Source organism: Geospiza fortis, unplaced genomic scaffold (genome assembly GCF_000277835.1).
Source record: "Geospiza fortis unplaced genomic scaffold, GeoFor_1.0 scaffold1, whole genome shotgun sequence".
Taxonomy (NCBI): Eukaryota; Metazoa; Chordata; class Aves; order Passeriformes; family Thraupidae; genus Geospiza; species Geospiza fortis.
The window spans coordinates 2,832,886-2,851,735 of NW_005054320.1; the positions used below are offsets into that span (position 1 = coordinate 2,832,886).

Genomic DNA, 18,850 nt, shown 5'->3' on the forward strand with positions numbered 1-18,850 from the left:
ATTCTCCAGAGGCCTTCAGGGCAGTTCCAAATACTTCCCTGTCAAACATGTCAGACCATACAAGAATCTAAAATCCAGCATGTATTTTACACATGAAGTCAGAATCCTTGGCAAAAACTTCGTAGACGTGGGGCAACAGAAGGGTGGAAAATTACTGATAAATAGGTGACACCTCTTTTCAAGACTTACTACAGCCATAGCAAGTGACTGTACAGCTACCCACTATCTTTGAGTAGTACCAGCGACTACCTGGTTTGCTCCTAGGACTCACTTTCACAGAAAGACATCTCTATGTTCAGGTCTGTCAAAGGAGGTATTTGATAATAAGAAGAAATATGCAGCAGTCTAACCCAATAACCCAAAAATCCTACCTCGAATATGCACAATGTGGAATATTCTACACATACCAGAGATGCTACAGACAGGTCATTTGATTTGAGAAAAGAAACCTACTTTGTTATTATGCTCCTTGGCAGATAAAATTACTTTTGTGAGCAGAACTCTGAAAAATGCATCCTTAGTGTTATAGATGGATAATGAGATGATTGGCTCCCACAATTAAAGGATAACTATTGTGTGAATATTAAGAAAAGCTTTAGTGATGTATAGTTATGTAATTGTAGTTTAGATGTCCTCTGTTCTCCCCATGGTTCCCTTTCCCCCGCCCCTGTGTTGTGACCATCAGACACCCAGGGGTGTCTAGGACACAAGCCGTGTGCACGGGGCAGCTGGGAATGGAAAAGCTCAGGGGGTTGCTTAGGGGGTGTGGCATGGCAACAGCTGACCTCCAATCAAGTTACAAGAAAGCAGTCTCCACTGATAAATGGCAAAGAAGAGCTGACTGACAGACTTTGGGAGGGGCCAGACCTGGCTGATGCAACCCCCAGGGTTGCACTGAGCATCCATCGTGAAGATGACCTGGCCGTGTGGTATCTATGGTGGCAGTTCCCAGTGCTGTGAATTTTTCCTTATGTAGTCCTTTTGTTCTATTTTTGATAAGGTTTAATAAACCTTTTTAAATTTTCAAAGTGAGGAGTTGTTTCTCACACTTAGGACAACTCCTTTCCAGAAAGGTGTGACATGAATCGTGAGACTGAATGACTTCCTGGGAATGTGAATTCTGCCATTTACCCACAAATCATGTACAGAAAGGAGGAAGGGCAAGGTTCATCTATAAGTTTCAACAGCCCTTCTCAGGTCCTGGCTGTGGGAATCAAGAGTTGTGTAGCCACAGTGTATTTGTTCCTGTCATAGTTTAACAAGGGAGGAATTTAGGGAAATCCTTAGCAAACTTAATGAAAACAGGGAGTTGAAATTGATCATGGCTACAAAAAAGAGATTTGTATGCATTTGTAAGAGTGATGTGAATAGCGCTCCTATAGGAACTGATCTAGGATGCTACTTGTGGGGTAGGAGCTGGTTTGAAAGCCAACTGAGCCACTTCATAAATGGCATTATTTTTTACTGCTATTAGAGTTTGCCCTTAAAAAGATCCTGTCATTGTTGGGACATCTACCACTTCTTCAACTGAGAAACAACTGAAATGTACTCCTTGAGGATAAAAGAAGAAGGGTTGTTGGAAGAGATACACAATAAATGGTAAAAAAAGCTAATACAGATTTTGAGGATGATTTTTCTAGGCCACCTTCCTTGACATTCAACACTGCAAACCATATCTATCCAAAGTCCAGGCAAAGAAATAATTTGCATAAGTGTCAGAACCACTACTACACAAGCCACATCAGTATAAAGAGCAGTTTTAACAAATTCCAGGGATTGGTCTGTAGCAAACCTGCTGTCCAAAGCAGATCCTTTCCCTCTTTGCACGAAACCAAGTACAGATCCAAGTTTTGTGGTTGACCCCTACTTCAAGTTGTTCTAAGCTGAAAGTCCAAAGGTGATGTTGCCCACAAAACATGGACTTGCCAATGCAGGTTTGATTCTAAGTAAATGCCACATTTTGACAAAGACTCCTAGAGCCTTGGACAAGCCAGAAAGCGTGTCAGCTCCTCACAAGGCTCAGCTGCACACACACACACACACACACACACACTCACCTACTCGTCACTGTACAGAATGCCCAGCTCAGAAAAAAGACTCCTGTCTAGGGCTCTCCTCAGGCCTGCCACTCTTTTAAACTCAAGACAGTGGGAAACTTTCTGTGAAATTCAAGTGGTCTTTGTTAAGTACTCGCTCTTTTTTTGTCCAGTAAACATGATGTAGAGATCCCAATGGACTTATTCTGAGAAACTCCTGTAAAATGGTTTTGTCCCCCTTCTGTGAAGCAAGTTCTGATTGGAGGGGTATTCACAAACCATATAGGAAAGAATGGGTGTGAAAATGCAAAGGCCATTCTTACCCAGATGGGCAATGAATAGGCATTTGCCAGTTAAAAAAAAAAAAGGCAGAAGAAAAAGAAAGGAAAAAAGCCCAGACAACTGCACAGATTATGCACATTTGAAATCCTCCTGGGATACAATTTGAAGCTGGCATGGTATAAAGGTGAAACATATTACTGTGCAACTTTGAAAAAAGCTTCATTTGCCCGTATGCAAATGTACCGATTAAACTGTCAGGCTATTCACAGAAACATGCATGGAATTCATCCTCAACTAGTAAGAAGGAGCACAACGTGGATGGGAAAGGAAAAAAACTTTTGTTGTGTAATACATGACTGAATGCTTAGATTAGTGTTTCCTGAATCTCATCCACCCCTCCTGCTGACTTTTATGCTATGGGCATTCAAAATAAAGTAGGTTTTACCATGACAATAACAATGACAAGCTCTCCAAGTACAGTACCAAAGGGGAAGGCTATGGCAGAAGGAAACAGCAGGCAGTGGACTCCTGGAAGATGCTATAGAAAACTGGAAGTGCAGCACGGAGGTACATCAAGCATGGCTTGAGGCAGTTTTCTATTTGCCAGACTTACCATACACAGACCTACATGAAGCTAGAAAGTAATGGCTCAAAATGATGATTTTTTTTGTTTTGTTTTGTTTATCAAAATCATAAAAAATTACACCCAGAAAATACATGAAGTAGTAGAACCAGAAAGATGAACAGAATATTGAACACTGCAGGCCAGACACAAATGGCCATGCTGTGCATTTGAAAATGCGTTTTGCAAGTTTTTTTTCTGTACAGCCACTAGATGTCCCTTTCTGCAAAGCCAGTTGCTGAAAGTCTTAATGCTCATAACTGAAGGATATCAGAGAATTTGATTTTCTCTAGTGTCTTTTAAAATCATGGTATCTCAAAGCCCATTGCACAATAATGACTAGAATTTCTAGAAACACAGTAGTGATGAACCCATCACAGTTACAGCAACTCAGCAGTAGCTCAGCACCTCAGCACAGCATTCACCTGAAGCAAAACTGCCTAGGATGTTGGAATCCAAGCTTTTTTGGAAACTTACTGTGTGCTCATTCACAGGAATGACTAGCAGAGTGAAACCCAAAGGCTGTATTGTTAAGGTGTGATGTCATGGTTTGCCTCAGATACCCTGGGTTTCTCCCTGAAGATTTCTTCCCCAGGTGTGTCAGCCACCTCTCCCTCCCCCTCCCTTGCCCTGAGCACTGTCTGTCAATCCTGGCATTCCAGAAGGGCATGGAATGATTGGCAGAATTCAAAAGATGCCCTCCCTCCCCCCCTCGGAGGACATTGGGCCATCCAGGTGTCATTTGACCCTTGAGACTCCCCCCACCATACCTGGTTGGTGGGATCCCTACCCTTTCCCTCCCCCTCTCCCCGGGGTTAAAAGGAATGGCAACTACATGGTTCTGTCATTCTGTCGGAGCTGTTGCTGGGTTCAGAGGCCTGTGGGCCAGGAATAAAGCTCTGGATCGAAAACCCTCCATCAGAACTGACTCATTTTCCTTCACCATCACCTTAAAGCTTCTCCCCCAAGGTGAACCTGAGCTCCTGCATGTCTGGACTTGTCTTCATGTGCCCAGCTGCAGCATCCAGCCAGCCAAAGCTGTCTCTGAGGTGAAAACACCTCAGCTGCCGCCTTTTGGTCAAGCAGCAAGGGCCAGACAAGCTCAGGCATGTCCTGTCCGGCTATATTGGTAATTGTTCCAATACTGTATCTTGCTTTCATACTTATGGGGAATAGAGAATAATTGTTCTATATCCTTGAGAACTGGTGGGCTTGCTGAGACAGATATAGATTAGTTTTTGCCTCAATCTTACGCAGGAGAATTTAGAGAATTGTCTGGCAAACATCTCACTAATGTCTCACTTAGACAAGATCAACTAGCTTGGTATTTTTGCCTAGTTTCTCTTTTCGACAACCTTCCCAAGCCTTGCATTGAGAAGAATGCACACTTGAGATGGTGGAAAAGTTGGAGACATTGTATCTCATACAGAATATGGTTTCTTTATGTTTTTATTATCAAGATGACAAGTGTTTCCCTAGTTGGAAGAACACCCTGGGCTAGGACAAAGATGTAGAAGTTAGGCTTGGTAGGTAGCCTTCCTACTTCTAGAACTGCTTTTCTCTGCATCAGTAATCCAGCCACTAGTTCCTGGGAGCACATAACCTCCTGCTGCTGGAGACAAGCAGTATCATCTAGTCCTTACTCTCTTCCTCTACCATGTGTGGTTTTGGAAATCTTTAATCCTTGGTTTCCACACCAACTGTTGGACGGCCTCCTCTTTGTATGAAATCGACGCATTACGTTCTTCAGACAGTCATCTAGTCTACTGTTTTTCCTCATGTGGGAATAATTTACCTACACTACCTCTTGAGAAATTTGTCTACCATGTTTGCAAAAACATCACTGTGGATTTCCCCTCCCTCCCCAGACAGACAGCCTATTCTCTTTCTAGCAAGAGAGATTTCTTAGTATTTAAATTTGAAACTGATCACTCAACCCCTTCCCCTAACAGACAGGGAGAGCTATTGACCATTTTCCTCTTTACAGCACTCCCTTGTATACTGGAAGGTGCCTCACTTTTCTTCTTTAGACCTGTCTTTTCTAGAAAATACAAACTCAGGTCTCCAAATCATCCTCATTGGTTATAGGTATTCTCCTTATCTTCTTCCATCTTCTTTCAATTAAAATGCAGCCCAAACACAGATAAAGTATTCTAGCTAAAGGAGGTGACTGAAGGAGTTGCCTATATATCATTGTCTATGATACTCTTTAAAGACCTTACAGAATAAATAAACCCAAGCAAACAAAGCCCTGTTATAAAAACAGATCTTCCTTAAGAAAGATGTATGTGAGTAAAGAATCCTTGTGTTGGAATGAAGATCTCAACTCTTTCATAAACACAACAGTTCACTCAAAATACAGCATGTCCATCACAATGTGAAAGCTACTATAGCCTCACAATTTCCATAGGAAGTTCTCATTTCCATACATTAGTGTCTTGTACTCCAAACTTTGCACCACAATGACTGTGGGTTGTTGTCAGCTTCAATGACCTGATTTATCCCAATTGATAAAGCTTTATTTTCTGTTGTTATCAAGTTAGTTACCATAAAACTTGATTAACAGAGCAAAAATTCCTATCCAGTATTTCCATACACCACATTAGTCCTGCATCAGCTTCCAATTCTCTGAGATCAATTTAGTGGAGTAGAATTTCTTCCACTCAAGGAAGTGACCAGAATTCAAATGCTGAAAACCTGAAAATGTGTGACTTCTCAGTGCATCTCAAAGATGGGCAGAGAGCAATTCAGCCATGCCTGCTCAGACTGATTCTTCTGAATATTTGGCCTCATTCTAAACAGGGGCCTGCAAGAGGAAAAACTTCTATGGAGTTTCAGGAACACAGAAGAACATTTGTATCCTCAGCAGGAGATCTGACCAGGAGTAGCCCTTGCTTTCTGTTGCTTTAAAGGTTTGCTGGAGTTTTCACCCAATCATCTGCTTGAACATCTTGAAAATCAGTATCTCCTTCTATAATATCTATCCAAAACAAACACCAGATGACACTACACAAATTGCTCTAACCCTACCAGATTGTTGTTAGAATCAAAATATGTAGCAGTCTACATTTAACAGGAAGTACTGTATTTTTACCAGCACAACATCTATTAATGTGTCAGTAATACACTCTATGGAAGAAAAAATCACTGCGTTCTGAAAGCTGTCAAACTTCTCTAAATTTTGTAGCTAATAACTACATTTGTTTTAAAGACAGAAATGTGTGCACACACAAACACAACCTTATTCTCCAAGGAGAAAACACACCAAGGAGATGGCAAATAAGAGTTTGCCTAAACTTTTTTTTCAGGAGACTTTTTCTGCAGACTAGAAAATCCTCAGCACATTTCCTGCAGAAGATTTAGTTAATTGCCCCGTCCTTTTTAGCATTTACTGAATGATGAGATATCCATTTAACATAAAACTGAAGACTAAACCATGGGTGTTCTGTACATAAATTGGCTTCTATACCCAGTGGATATAAATTCCTAGTGTCAAGCACAAAAGCCTCTGTTTCAGCCTCCAGGCCTGGGGGGGGACAGGCAGAGTCACCTTCCTGTGCTTTGCCTGACACACCTCAGGAGGTGTCCGTTGGCACTAATCCTGTTTGCTCTGAAAACCACGGGTGGCAATGTCTGTGCCTCAGTTTGCTCCACACCTATAACAGGGACAGAATCGTGCATCCAATCCTGCAGGACTGCCTGCCTCAAGAAATTGTTTTGCATCCTTGGATAAAGAATATTACAGAAATATCAAGAAATAATGGAAGTTTCTTCAAATTTTATTCTCCAGGCTTACAAAAAACCTAGTTTTCTTCTCCAAGTACTCTAGTGCCTTAATTCTTCCATTCTTCTTTATGGTCAGCATCCTACTTGAAATTGTAAAACACTAGGTAAAAACTGGCTCCAATTCATAGCAATGCAGTGACCAAAGCCAGTGTTACAGCATGTTCAGCTATTTTTAAGTTAGGGAAGTATCACATTTTGAGCCAGGATATTGACTTTCCCACTTTTAATCCCATTTGTATATTTGCTATTTTACAAATTCCAAAGACACTTTGAAGAGTGCATAGGCAAAAGCCATTTTTTGTTCCCAGGCACATATTTGGGGTCCAGTCAAATATACCTCCACACTTAACAGTGGCACACATATACACACACTCTCATTATCTCAGTTCCTCTCTCAGACCTTGTCTGCAGACTATCTACAGCCATGCCATTGTATCTCCATAGCACAGAAATGAACTGCATCGATGGGGGATACTTCTGTGGGTATCCTCACCACCTCCAAGCAACATGCATAACGTTACAGAAGAAGCCCTGGAGCTGTCATCACAGCTGCCTTAACAGGGATTTCAACAGGACGTGGCCATATCACTTCAAGGGTGTTAATTCCTATGCCCCAATCAGTTGTTATCTATTTGTGCTAGTGAAATGTAAGTTTGCCAAATAGCATTTTAATGCACTTCTTTAAAATGTAGAGGGAGAAAACCTCACAACTGCCCTCTTAAAACAAGAAACAGAGAAATCAATGTCTCCACATGATGGCACCATTTCCTAGGAAGAAAAATGACAATATGCTCATCCTTTCTTCAGTAGGGAACATTTTCATGTTCTACATGAAATCTGTTTCAACTACACTCTCTTGTTCCCAGAGAGCTCGTGCATGATCCTGCCAAGGCCCAGCATGGTCCAACTGTTTTAACCGGCTATAAGTGTAAGGCAGTTTGGCTCTTTAAAAATCTAGGTGCATCTATTGCTCGTTTTCCTTCCCAGTGCCAGGTGTGCTTGCACTTGGAGTGCATGTTTCACTGGTGGACCCACAGCAAGAGAGTCACTGAGCAGGGACAGGGGGAGATGGGCCAGAAATGCTGATGTGAGCACTCCCTACTCAAAAAAAGATTAGGGGGATGCTTCTTGGAAAAAAATAACTCTTTGGAAAACATAGATAAATAAGGTGATTTGTTTTGCTATTCTATGGTCGTGATTAAAAGATGACTCTAGTCCTTAAGAATACCTCCATCTGCTTTACAGACTTTTGTTTAAATCCTAATAGTGTATTTCAGACTGAATCCCCATAAGGAAAGTGGATAAGGATTGCTTTTGATTGTCTTGCTGTGGGAGACTCTACAACTTTTATCCTCTCTCAGAAACCTTGTTTAGGGAGGAGAAGCGGCTGGGGTTGGAGGTGGGAGCTGTGTCTGGAGATGAAATGGATTAAAAGGCTAATAGGTGCAAATATATTAAAACATGTCTCCAAAAGAGACACCTGCTATTCCCTGAACTCCTTCATGTTTGCCCGGCAGTGTTAGGTGTTCCCCCAGGCAGAAAGAGCAGAAGAAAAAGCTTATCAACCTGAGTGTGGTTAAATACAGTAAGCCTGAGAGCTTGTGGGCTTTGGTTAAAAGGAAAATATAGATTAAAATCTCTTAAGATAATTACCTGTTTAGAAGGTTTCTATTCAAGATAGAAGCCTGTACAGGCAGTGTTTGTTGCAGTGTGTTAGGGAGAGGGTGCAGTTATGGTTGAGTTTTGTGGGAGAGCCTGTGGAAGAGGACTGCTTATTTCCTCCATGATACACTGAAAGGCATTTCTCTGGAAAGAGATTTTGTTCTGGTCACAGAACTATGGCTGATGGGAGAAACAAGGGATGGATGAAAAATTGTAAATGCCAATCCTCAGGGCTGAAAAAGATTCTTATCTTGTCCAGTGCCTCTGTCTCAGCCCTGAGTAGAGGAAACCTATCACATGAAAATGCTAGATCTTATTTGGTTATTTTTTCCATTTATCTTTTTTATGTACTAGTGAAAGGGAAATTGTTAACTAGTACAATTGGGTGCTTTTTAACTAGTACAACTGGGTGAATATTTCAACTTGGAAATATCGTGAGACATATTCATAAGGTTTTGGACTGTGGTTTCTTTATTTTGAGTTTATGGGACGAGTGGTCAGGCCTCCTTATAATTCAGATTTAAATATCAGTGGGAAACCAAACACACTCATGTCTACAATACTGAAGGCCACAGGAAATGTTTCTCTCCTCAGTGAGACCTCTGCAATCTCTGGGACCAGACTTATTTCCAAAACTCCCTACTTAGCTTTGATAGGAATAGAAATGTATGGCAGAACACTTTAAACAAATCAATCAAGGCAATAAGCAGCATTCCTGGATGGCTTTGATACCATCAGATGGAACTCTGGTATTAAATGCACATTGTCAGTTCCAATGCTTCCCTCCATTCCCTGGAGAAAAGGCCCTGGAATTACATGTAAATGCAAGCATTCAGACACCAACAGATGATACTAATGCAGTGCATGGGAGTTATTTCTCAGGTCTGCCTTAGGCACACTCTGCCCTCTACTCACCCAAAACCACTAGAGATAGCATCTGGGAGTTTTACTTTTGAATACAGGGAATATGCCGTTTTGAAATGTAGCATAGGATCAAAGCACAAGGTATTCTTGTTAAAATTGACATGGTTGCCCAAACAGGCATGAAACTATGAGAAGTCCCTTCCTCTGTTTTTATTTTCTGTATCATACCCCTTTTCACACAAAAATTGCTACTTTATGGGTTTCTTCCTCTATCTGTGTAACATCAATAAATTACATGTTATCACTCCTATCATCTAGTTATAAAGAGCCTTTCAAGATTTTTAATAGATGCACAATATTGCTACACTTACATTTTCACCGGTTAAGAACGTAAAAATAGCTGTTGTGAGATTACTCTTAATTTATACTACTTCCCTCTCGTGGGCTTTCAAGAAGAAGCATTTCACCACATGTCACAGATGGATACAGAGTATATACTGCACATCCCAGCCAGGCAGAGATCCTTTCAGTGTTTAACACAACAAAGCTGGGATGAGTAGGGGTCCTAGGATTTGTTTATCTCTTTTTCATAGGTGCAGTTAATTCCTCAAGGAGGTATTTGTGCTGACAGATTCGACAATTCTCATTGTACTATTTCCTGAGTGGGAGATACGTAAGACTGGATCTCCTGTTATTTTAGCCTCATGAATGACTCCATGGACAATGAAAACAGCCACAGAAAATATTAATGGGTGGCACAATGGCATCCTCTCTAGAAACAACAGCACTTGGTGTCTTTGGGAATTCAACTGCACAGTGGCAGCCAGAACATGCTGCTGTGGTCTCCATGTGCCAGGATGCCAGGCAAACAGCCTGATGCAAATGAAGTTCAGGGACATTCTGATGGCTTTCAACTGACTCTCACCCATGGAGTAGATCAAACACCACACTTCTTGTGAACATGATTTTACTCTGCATCACCTCCTAGCACTCTTTATAAACATAAGTAGGTGGTATTAAACAATCCCTTGGTTTTATGTTTCAGGTTCTCTCCCACTACCATGTTAACGCTTCGGTTCAAAAAAAGGTTCACATTAAAGAGCTCCCTTTGTTCAGTCGTTCAGTGGAGAACAATGCAAGAATTGTTTTGGTTTTCTCTGATTTGAATACTGGTTTGGCCATACCTTGTTCTAAAGTTACTGAGGAGGATCATAGCACAAAGATTACATGGCTACTCTACCACAGGTAAACAAAGGAGGACAAAATGACTATGGAAGCCTAGAGGAAGAGAGCAAAAAGCTCCAATGCTAAACAGATCACAGTGGTGAAAAGGAGCAGGAGGTGACCAAGTATGTTTTTACACCTGTAACTTTGGAGTTGTGTAGCTGCAACAAACCAGGCCACTACGACACCAGTCAATGTTTCTCAGTGCATGGAAGGTGTCTCCCTACAGCACACAAGGGACTAACTGTGAGAGATGCAAGCACTGAGCTGCACAGCATTTTAACAACCCACACTAGGACAAAAGGAGATGGAGATGCAGCTGCTTTAGTTTCCTTCAAGCAAGAGTCACCTGTCAAACACTGAAGTATTCCTCTGAAGACCATATTAGGGAAATGGCACATTTGGTTTAGTGTTCTCACCCAACTAAGTTAGAGGAGATGACAGCAGTAGCATGTATGGTTAAGACATGAAATAACAATGATTGGCATGATTATGTTTGACATGCTTCAAGCAGATCTCAGAGTGACAGTTTTGGTATGTGCAACTTCGAGAAGAACAAGTATTGAAAGGAAAAAAAGAAGAGGAAGTTAGTCAGAAAGGGTCTGAAAGGAAAAGATAAGGATGTAAAATCCCTAAGAACAGCAGGGAGGTGGCCTTTATAACACTTTAATAGAGTTCATATGCATATCCAAGGACAACAAAAGAAAAATGAGGAAGTAGAAAATGCTACAATGGTTAAATAACAAGGTATGAGAGTTCATTAAAGCTGAATTTTTTTTCTTCCAAACATGGAAATCATGCCCAAGTGACATTAATAGAGCTGAGCATAAACTGTAGCAGACTAGATGTAAAACAAAGATTAGGTAGGGTGAAGAGGAAATTTAAAGAAAAACTCACTAAAAACATAAAGAGAAATACTGTAACAAAACATTATTTAAACATATCAGACAGAGAAAGTTAACAGAATAATGACTGGTATCTATGAAGTGTTGCACACTATGTGGATTGAGAGATCAGGTAGGCAAGTAGTAGTGTCAGTGTGTTAACAAGACTACTGTCTATGAAAGCAGTAAAGGCAAGCTAGGACATCACAGGAACTCTACTGCAGAATTTACATTATTGGTTCATTTTCAGGATGGAGTACAAAGGAAGAAGGTAAGCCAGCTCAAGGAGAGAAGAGGAAAGCACTGCTCTGGAGACATAAAAAAAAAAAACCCAAACTGAACCTAACACAAACCCCACACACAAAACCACACAAACAAAATCCCAAATGTTAAAAAAAGTACTAGAACATCTTGATACATTGAACGGTGATAGATATTTGTATGTATCCATCAGTCCCTCACTTCACGAGTGAAGCAGCTGAAATACATACAGAAGAAGGATTTACTGAAGACTATGAACACAAAGAACAGTAATTAAAATCTTGGAGGAGGCTGACTCTGAAGACACAACCAAGTAAACTCAGAAGCAGACTGCAGATATCTTAATCGACAGTTAGAGGGTGTCTCTCACTGGCTGCAGCATAACTTACAAAGAGAAACACTACATTATTACCAACTCAGTCACCTCAAGAATGGAAGCTATGGACCTGTAAAGAGCAGTACGTCTTATCCTTTCCCCTGGTACTTAGAAAGGATAGATAAACTGTAGAAATATCTTCAAGATGTCCCCTGAAATCATGGGAGTTAGGAGTATGCATGGCAGTTTTAAACCAAAGCCAAGACTATGCATATTATCACTGAGAGTTCTTTAAATGGAGAGCAGTAAGAAAAGCACTGAAGACCACAACCTAACACCAACACAGTATTACAGGGGCATCAAATAACAGAACCAACATTTAGGCTAATTAGACAAATTTTCAAAGGCATCTATGTGTTATAAATATAAGTGATTTATGCATCAGTTAAAGTTGGGCTCCACAGTTGCTTCTGAAAACATTCTCACTGACTTTGTAACTGAAGTACCATATGCTATTAGTCATTTCTCAAGAGACAAAAAGCCCGAGAGACCAAACTGACAAAACTCACTTAGTGCACCGATTAGAATATAGAGACCAGTTCCTACCATTAGCACATTTTTCACTACCAGTTCTTCAATGTATTATGATGGCTTTTTCAAAAGGCAGGGTGAACTCAGCTTATAGTTTTGCATATCTGTACTTGTACCTACTTTTGTCTCTACACAATTTAAGCAACACATATTTGCTTCTATGAAAACACAAGTTATTCCTGACCCATACTTCTTTGATAATTTTACAAACAAAAATACAAGTGCACGGGACATAGAAATCACTTACAGCTACTAAAAAGAGAAGCAGCTACCAAACAAAATTTCAAATGTTGTGCAAGATGAAAGTACAATTAGTGTTATAGCGTCAGTATTTGAGAACTATGGATATCCTTGCTTTCAGTTTAGCTTTCTACAGAAAAGGCCTGTATCATTATTATTATATCATCTAAAATAGATATCTAAACATACAAAATTTCTTAGGTCACCAAAAACAACCTAAAAATATTCGGCCTTAGCTAAGACATGCCATACATAGATTAGCAAAAATACAGCTGAAATTACTATTGACATACTGCCTGACTCACTAAACAAGGAAGCTGGTAGAATCAGGGGGCCTCCTGTCTTCACTGAGAGTGAAGACTATTTGAAAGCTCCAGAGCAGCTCCTAGGGAATCACAGCCACAAATTTCCAGGGAGAAGAAGACCATCAGGGCATGTAACCATTCCCTTCCTGCCACAGAACCTCTAAGAGAAACACAGGAAACCTAAAAGGTAAAGATGAGGCCAAACCATCTTCAGATCTACCCAGCCTCTATACTAGCCCCAGGCAAAATGAGCTGGCAGATTCATGGGAAGGGACTGGTGGGTCCCTCTAGCTGCTCAAGAAAACAAAACCCCAGAGCATCTATATTCACTCTCAATGCTCTGTGGAGTTCAGGAATCTTGTGAAGTTCCCACTCTGTCTTTCCCTGTCATGCTGGAAGGCTAAGAAGCTACGAAAATCAGTACTTAGAAGGGAAAAAAGCAAATACTCTGCTTCAAAGTTCCTGTCCTGTGAAAGCTGAAAAATGCTGGAATTGGACCAAGTCAGCCATGGTACTTAAGCATGTAGGGGCAAAGAGCTCAGATGTGGTCTATCACTGACACTGTTTATAAAGTGGATTCTATTTAATGCAATAAACCACCCCCTGTCCCTTGCTAAAACATAACTTTAGAAAGTCCTCCCTTATTTCGACAACCTGCCAATGATTGTTTAACAGATTAAAAAAATTATTCATGGCTTACTTTTCTTCTCAGCTCATTCCTTACCAGAACCTCAGGTCTCTGCAAGAATTCTGTGTTCTCTAAAATCATAAATACTGCTTCAGAAGTTTATCCAGTGATTGTCCAACCTGCCTCTTAGTCCCATGGAAACTCTTTGCAAAGATGTTGCTTTTGTCTTGTCTGGAACAAATTCCTTCACAGATGGACCATCCAATGTCTAAGAATAACTCTTTTAACTATCAATAGAGACAAAGAGATTCAGTTGCACTGTTCCCGTGGGATTCCTTTGAGTCTGGACACATCTGTTAAGATGCATACATCAGAGCCTGAATGAAGTTTTTGTCTGATTGTATCTTTGAGAACTCGTGAAAGTTTCTGCCAAAATGATCTTATCTCTTGGCACGCTTGCAAAATATATACAGTTATAGATGCTTTCTGAAAAGCTCCAGAAATAAGTGGCCTATGCAGACCAAATCAGTTTAAATACAGCCAGCTCCTGATGACCTTTTTCTTCTCACTGAAATCTTTAGAAACTTTACCTGAGGCTGTTCAGCCTTTGAACTACAACCTTATTATGCACTTTATGCATTCTCTATACATAAGCAAGGAAATATGTGAAAAAATGTGAATAGAACAAATCTCATTGCTTTCCTCTGCTTTTTTTATAACCTTTCCACAACTTCTGCTTGTCCTTGCTCGAGCACCTTTCTTCTGGGTAAGCAGATAGATCTGTTTGTGACAGCTGAGTAGCTAGATGTATAACTCAGCTGGAGTTCTACCAGCTCACTCTATCATTTAATTCCAAATTAATTGAAAGTGGTGGTTTTGAATCATGAGGGCTGCTAAGCCCTCCATGAAAATAGTTACCTCAGGAAGCACCTCTTCCTCTAACTTGTTTGTCCAACTGTATTGCATTTCCCAAGACTAAAAGAGATGGGACTGGACACAGTGCATCCTGATCCTGTGCTCTGGATTTAGCTTCAAGGATTCATCTGTGCTGGAAATAGTGTTCAAACCCAGAAATCTAGAACCTATTCCTACAAATCTCAGAAATAATGCAATTTCATTTGGAGTAAGTGGCACCAGAAGCAGCATGTTGAATATACAATGCTACAGAATGAAACCCTGAATTATGTTGTGCATCACATATGACTTTACCCAAGGTTTTTTTTTTTTTTTTTTCCTAAGTATTCATATCAGTAAGACTGGCATTCAGACTATTGCTTCAGGCTTTCTTCACCTCTGCCTTTTACAGCTGAGGAGCAGATGGCTATCACAGAGTTTTTATTTCCTTTGCCTGGAAAAAAAAATTTGATCTGAATCATTCCAAAAGCACCCTGATATTTTAAAGTAGATTGGCTTCTGAACATTTCTCATAATAATAAACATGTGGTGGTGTTTTCTGCCAAGCACTAGTGACTGTGCATGCAAAATGGTCAGTGAAGATTTCAAACTGATTTGAATAGGTGGTCCATAAAATCCAAGCCTTATTTTTTTCCCCCCAGATACATAAATGAGGCCTTATGAAACCATGTGTACATCTGTGCATTTTTCCAAGAATTGATATACCCTACCATGCTGACTCTTCCTAGGTGCTTCTGGTATTTTCAGAGAAAATTCCTACCAAACTTTCAGTCTAACTTTAGTTCTATAGTATTTCTGTATTATTTGCCATCCACTAGAAAACCCCCCAGGAGAATGAAGAATGTCCTTTGAAAATGAGGTATCTGCCCAGCTGTAGGGCTACTGCCCAGGCAGTAGGATGGTCTGGGCAAGGGAAGAAAAGCAATGTTGTGCTGTCTAAAGGTAGAGGGAAGGACAGAAAGTATTGCTGGCCCGAAGAAAAGCATCACCATGGGTCCAAAAGTGGAGAGGAAGAAAGATGTGGCAATGTAGCTCTGAGGGGAGAGGAAGAGAAAGACAGAGATTCTAGAGTGAGGAGAAATAATTGACCCAAAAGACAGGGCACATCAGAGGTATGGAGAAAGCATTTGTAACTGCAGGGAGACTCGTTTCTAATGTTGGGTGCCACAAAAATCAATCTTTTGCATCCACAAACATATTCCAGCATGAAGTTTGAGGCAATATGAAAAAAAACCACCACGAAACATGGTAGAAAGCTGCAGTAAATATGCAGTAAATATTCATCACGCCTCATTTCAGTTCATGTGGGTTCTTGCTGTTTTGCAAGGGCATGCCAAACACTAATTATATGCATACCACCCCTAACAAATACAGCCTGATAAAGGTCATAACCCATCATAAATAATTGTGAGATTTTCTATTGCTTTCAGCTAACAGAGATCGATACCACCAGAGGTCTTAATATTTCCTGAATTTTTGCAGGACTCTAGCTATATTTTGGGAACTAAAATTCAACAATTCACAAGACAGGACAATGTTAATGCTGAAATTGCTATTAAACCCATTTTCTGAAAAAATCCCCCACACTTGCAGTGTGAAAGGAGCATCTAACCTGGGCTGGCAGTTTAATCCTATTTACAGAATAATACAATTGTTTAGGTTGGAAAAGGTCTTTGACATGATCTGGAAGGTGACTTGGGGACACAAAAAACTTAGAAGTCAAAAAGACTATGCACAGAACAGGTAGAGCGTGAAGAAGTGCAGGCTCCACCTTCCCCTGCTGCCCTCTGCCAATACTCCTCACCCCGAACTTGGCCACCTCAGAAAGCAAAAGCAGGAGCTCATTCTCCAAGTTCCCAACAATCCCTGCTGGCCTCTGTCCTAAGGTTGCTTTCATGGGTTTCCATTTGTACTGTCAAAAAAATCAGTGTGAGGTTTCAAATCCCATTTACTAATGAACTCTTTCATCTTTGTGAATGGGATAAAGGGATTCTTTGTTTGAAAAAAGGATTATTTTTTTCTTGTTGTTCTGCTCATTTTTTGCATCTTTTCACAAGCTTTTTGTTTTCACAAAACATTACAAGACAAAACTGCACCCCAGTTTTAACAAAGAGCCTGACATCTCCAATTTGAAAAGAATTCTTGTATATACTAAATTGCACGCTGCCTGCTGTTCAATTGTTTCACAGTTCTTTCTTCTCCCCAAATCACCAGGTGAGATTTAGGAAAGTCTCCCCAATGTTTACCAGCTCTATTAAAATCAAGATCTCTAGCAGAAGCTCATAATGAATAAAGTCAGAAACCAACAGGAATGAATTGCAGCTAAAGTGATTTTGATAGTGATGATCCCTATAACCCGACTGCTTCCAAGCTTGGCCCTGAGGCAGGATTTCTAAATTAAAGAAAGGAAAGGATACACATACTTTTTAATCTGATTTTTTATTGTCATGCCCTGATTTTTTTTTTACAGGCTTTTGCAAAGTCTGGTTGGCTTCTGAGCTGTTGAAACCTGGTGTCATCATCTTCTCCTTTTTCCCCTCCTCTTGTAAATTTACATTCTAAACCGCTGCAGAAGAGGTAAACTATATATTCTAAAACTAGTGAGTGATGAAATGCACATTACCCTGCGCATTCTTGCCCAAGAGACTTCCAGGCAATGACCTCTGTGAAATGACAATGTTTTGAAGAGCTGGCAAGGTCAGGTGACTTTCCAAAATCCAGTTTTAATAATCTCCTCCCTTATTTTTTGTATTTTTTGGCAAAATGGAGAAGAACATTTTCTAAAGGGCAATTAACCCATGCTGAGTAATCTGAAAGTGAATGCCCTCAAAACACGGGCCTTAAGGCTGGTTACAACCACACAGGGCTACAAAGATTTTCCAGACTCTCACAGACTGATCCTCTCCACAAAACGCTCCCCCCTTTCTTCATGGAAACTTTACAGTCCTGCGCTGCAAAGCCAGGCCCATGTTTTCAGCACAGACTGAAACGCCCCAGTCAGGAGATATGGTTGGGTAATGAGAACCTGGAGCGGAGCAACAGTTCTAGTTGGACAAAGACATGCTTGAGGGGTCTTCCCTTTTTAATTCGCAATAAGCAGCAACCTGACCTAACGACACGCTCTCAGCTTTTTCTGGCTGATTGCATTATCACAACCTTACCACAAAAATGTTCTGCTTTAGATGTAATTCCCAGAGAAGGGAGAAGGTAAGCCCTGAGGTGGTCCTCTTTATGACATCATGGGAAGAGCATCCAACTGGAAAACCTGGTGCACAGTAAGGGAGGTGTTTTCAAGAACCCCAGCAGCATGTTGGTGTACTCACAATCAGATGACCCTGTGTGTGCGTGCAGGTTTGTTGGTGAATGTGGAGAGTGGATGAGGGCTGGGCTCAGAGAAGGAACAGCTTCAAGGTTCAGGCAGGGAAGGCCTGGCTTGGCGCTGCATGCACCCGTCTGAGTAATCTCATTCTCCTCAGACGCCTTCTGGTTTTCAGCTGTCTTGGGTTTCTTCCTGAAAATAAACAAAGAGACCTTTGAAGGGACTGACTGCATATTTGGGAAAAGGCATTTTTAGAATCTGTTAAAGATAACTTTCTTCCCCCCCCACCACCCCCCTCTCGCCTCTCTTTTCCCTTACAGGGAAGGAGGCAGAGAAGACTCTCCTCCGTACTTCTTGTTTGGAAACAAGCTGCTCCTTGTTTTGACTCTGATGCAATGGCCCTGGGACTGTATTACAGCAAATAGGCCAAGCATGAAGCTCCTTATTCTGCCCCTACTGATGACATATAAAATGAAACTCGTCCCAGTAGTTTAGACAGTCAGAGTGCCATTTGACAAATATTAACCAAGGCTGTAGCATTCTGAATAGAGAGAGTTATACAGAAATATAATAGAATTGTCTGAAAAGCAAACAAATACACAAGTTTCAAGTTCAAAACTAATCAGTTCAGAGACTTCATTGTGGGGAAAAGCACAAGAGGCAATTTTGAGATGCAGAGGTCATCTAAGTAAAGCATTAAGACTTGGAACCTGAAACAGCTGTCTGTGAGCACTGAGCACACGAGCTCTCAACACCTCCCTCCATCCAGAAGCTCCAAGGAATTAAGCCTCAGTGGAACATCAAGGAGGTAGTCAGTCACCACCTTAGCTTCACGGCTGGAGAAGGCGAGGCACCAGGCGAGGCGGCAGGTTTTGAATCACACAGCGAGCACGCCGAACAGGGCAGCGAGCACCC

The 18,850-nt window shown here is 40.9% G+C and overlaps 1 protein-coding gene across 6 annotated transcripts in view; it reads right to left on the bottom strand.

The window, feature by feature from the left end:
• Positions 1-18,850, bottom strand: part of ZBTB20 (zinc finger and BTB domain containing 20) — a 444,040-nt gene that overhangs the window by 9,588 nt on the left and 415,602 nt on the right. For all 6 annotated transcript variants that reach the window (XM_031056601.1, XM_031056598.1, XM_031056600.1 and 3 more), the window contains one exon: positions 17,940-18,127. The gene's annotated coding sequence lies outside the window, so the exon portion shown is untranslated. The remainder of the gene's footprint in view (positions 1-17,939; positions 18,128-18,850) is intronic.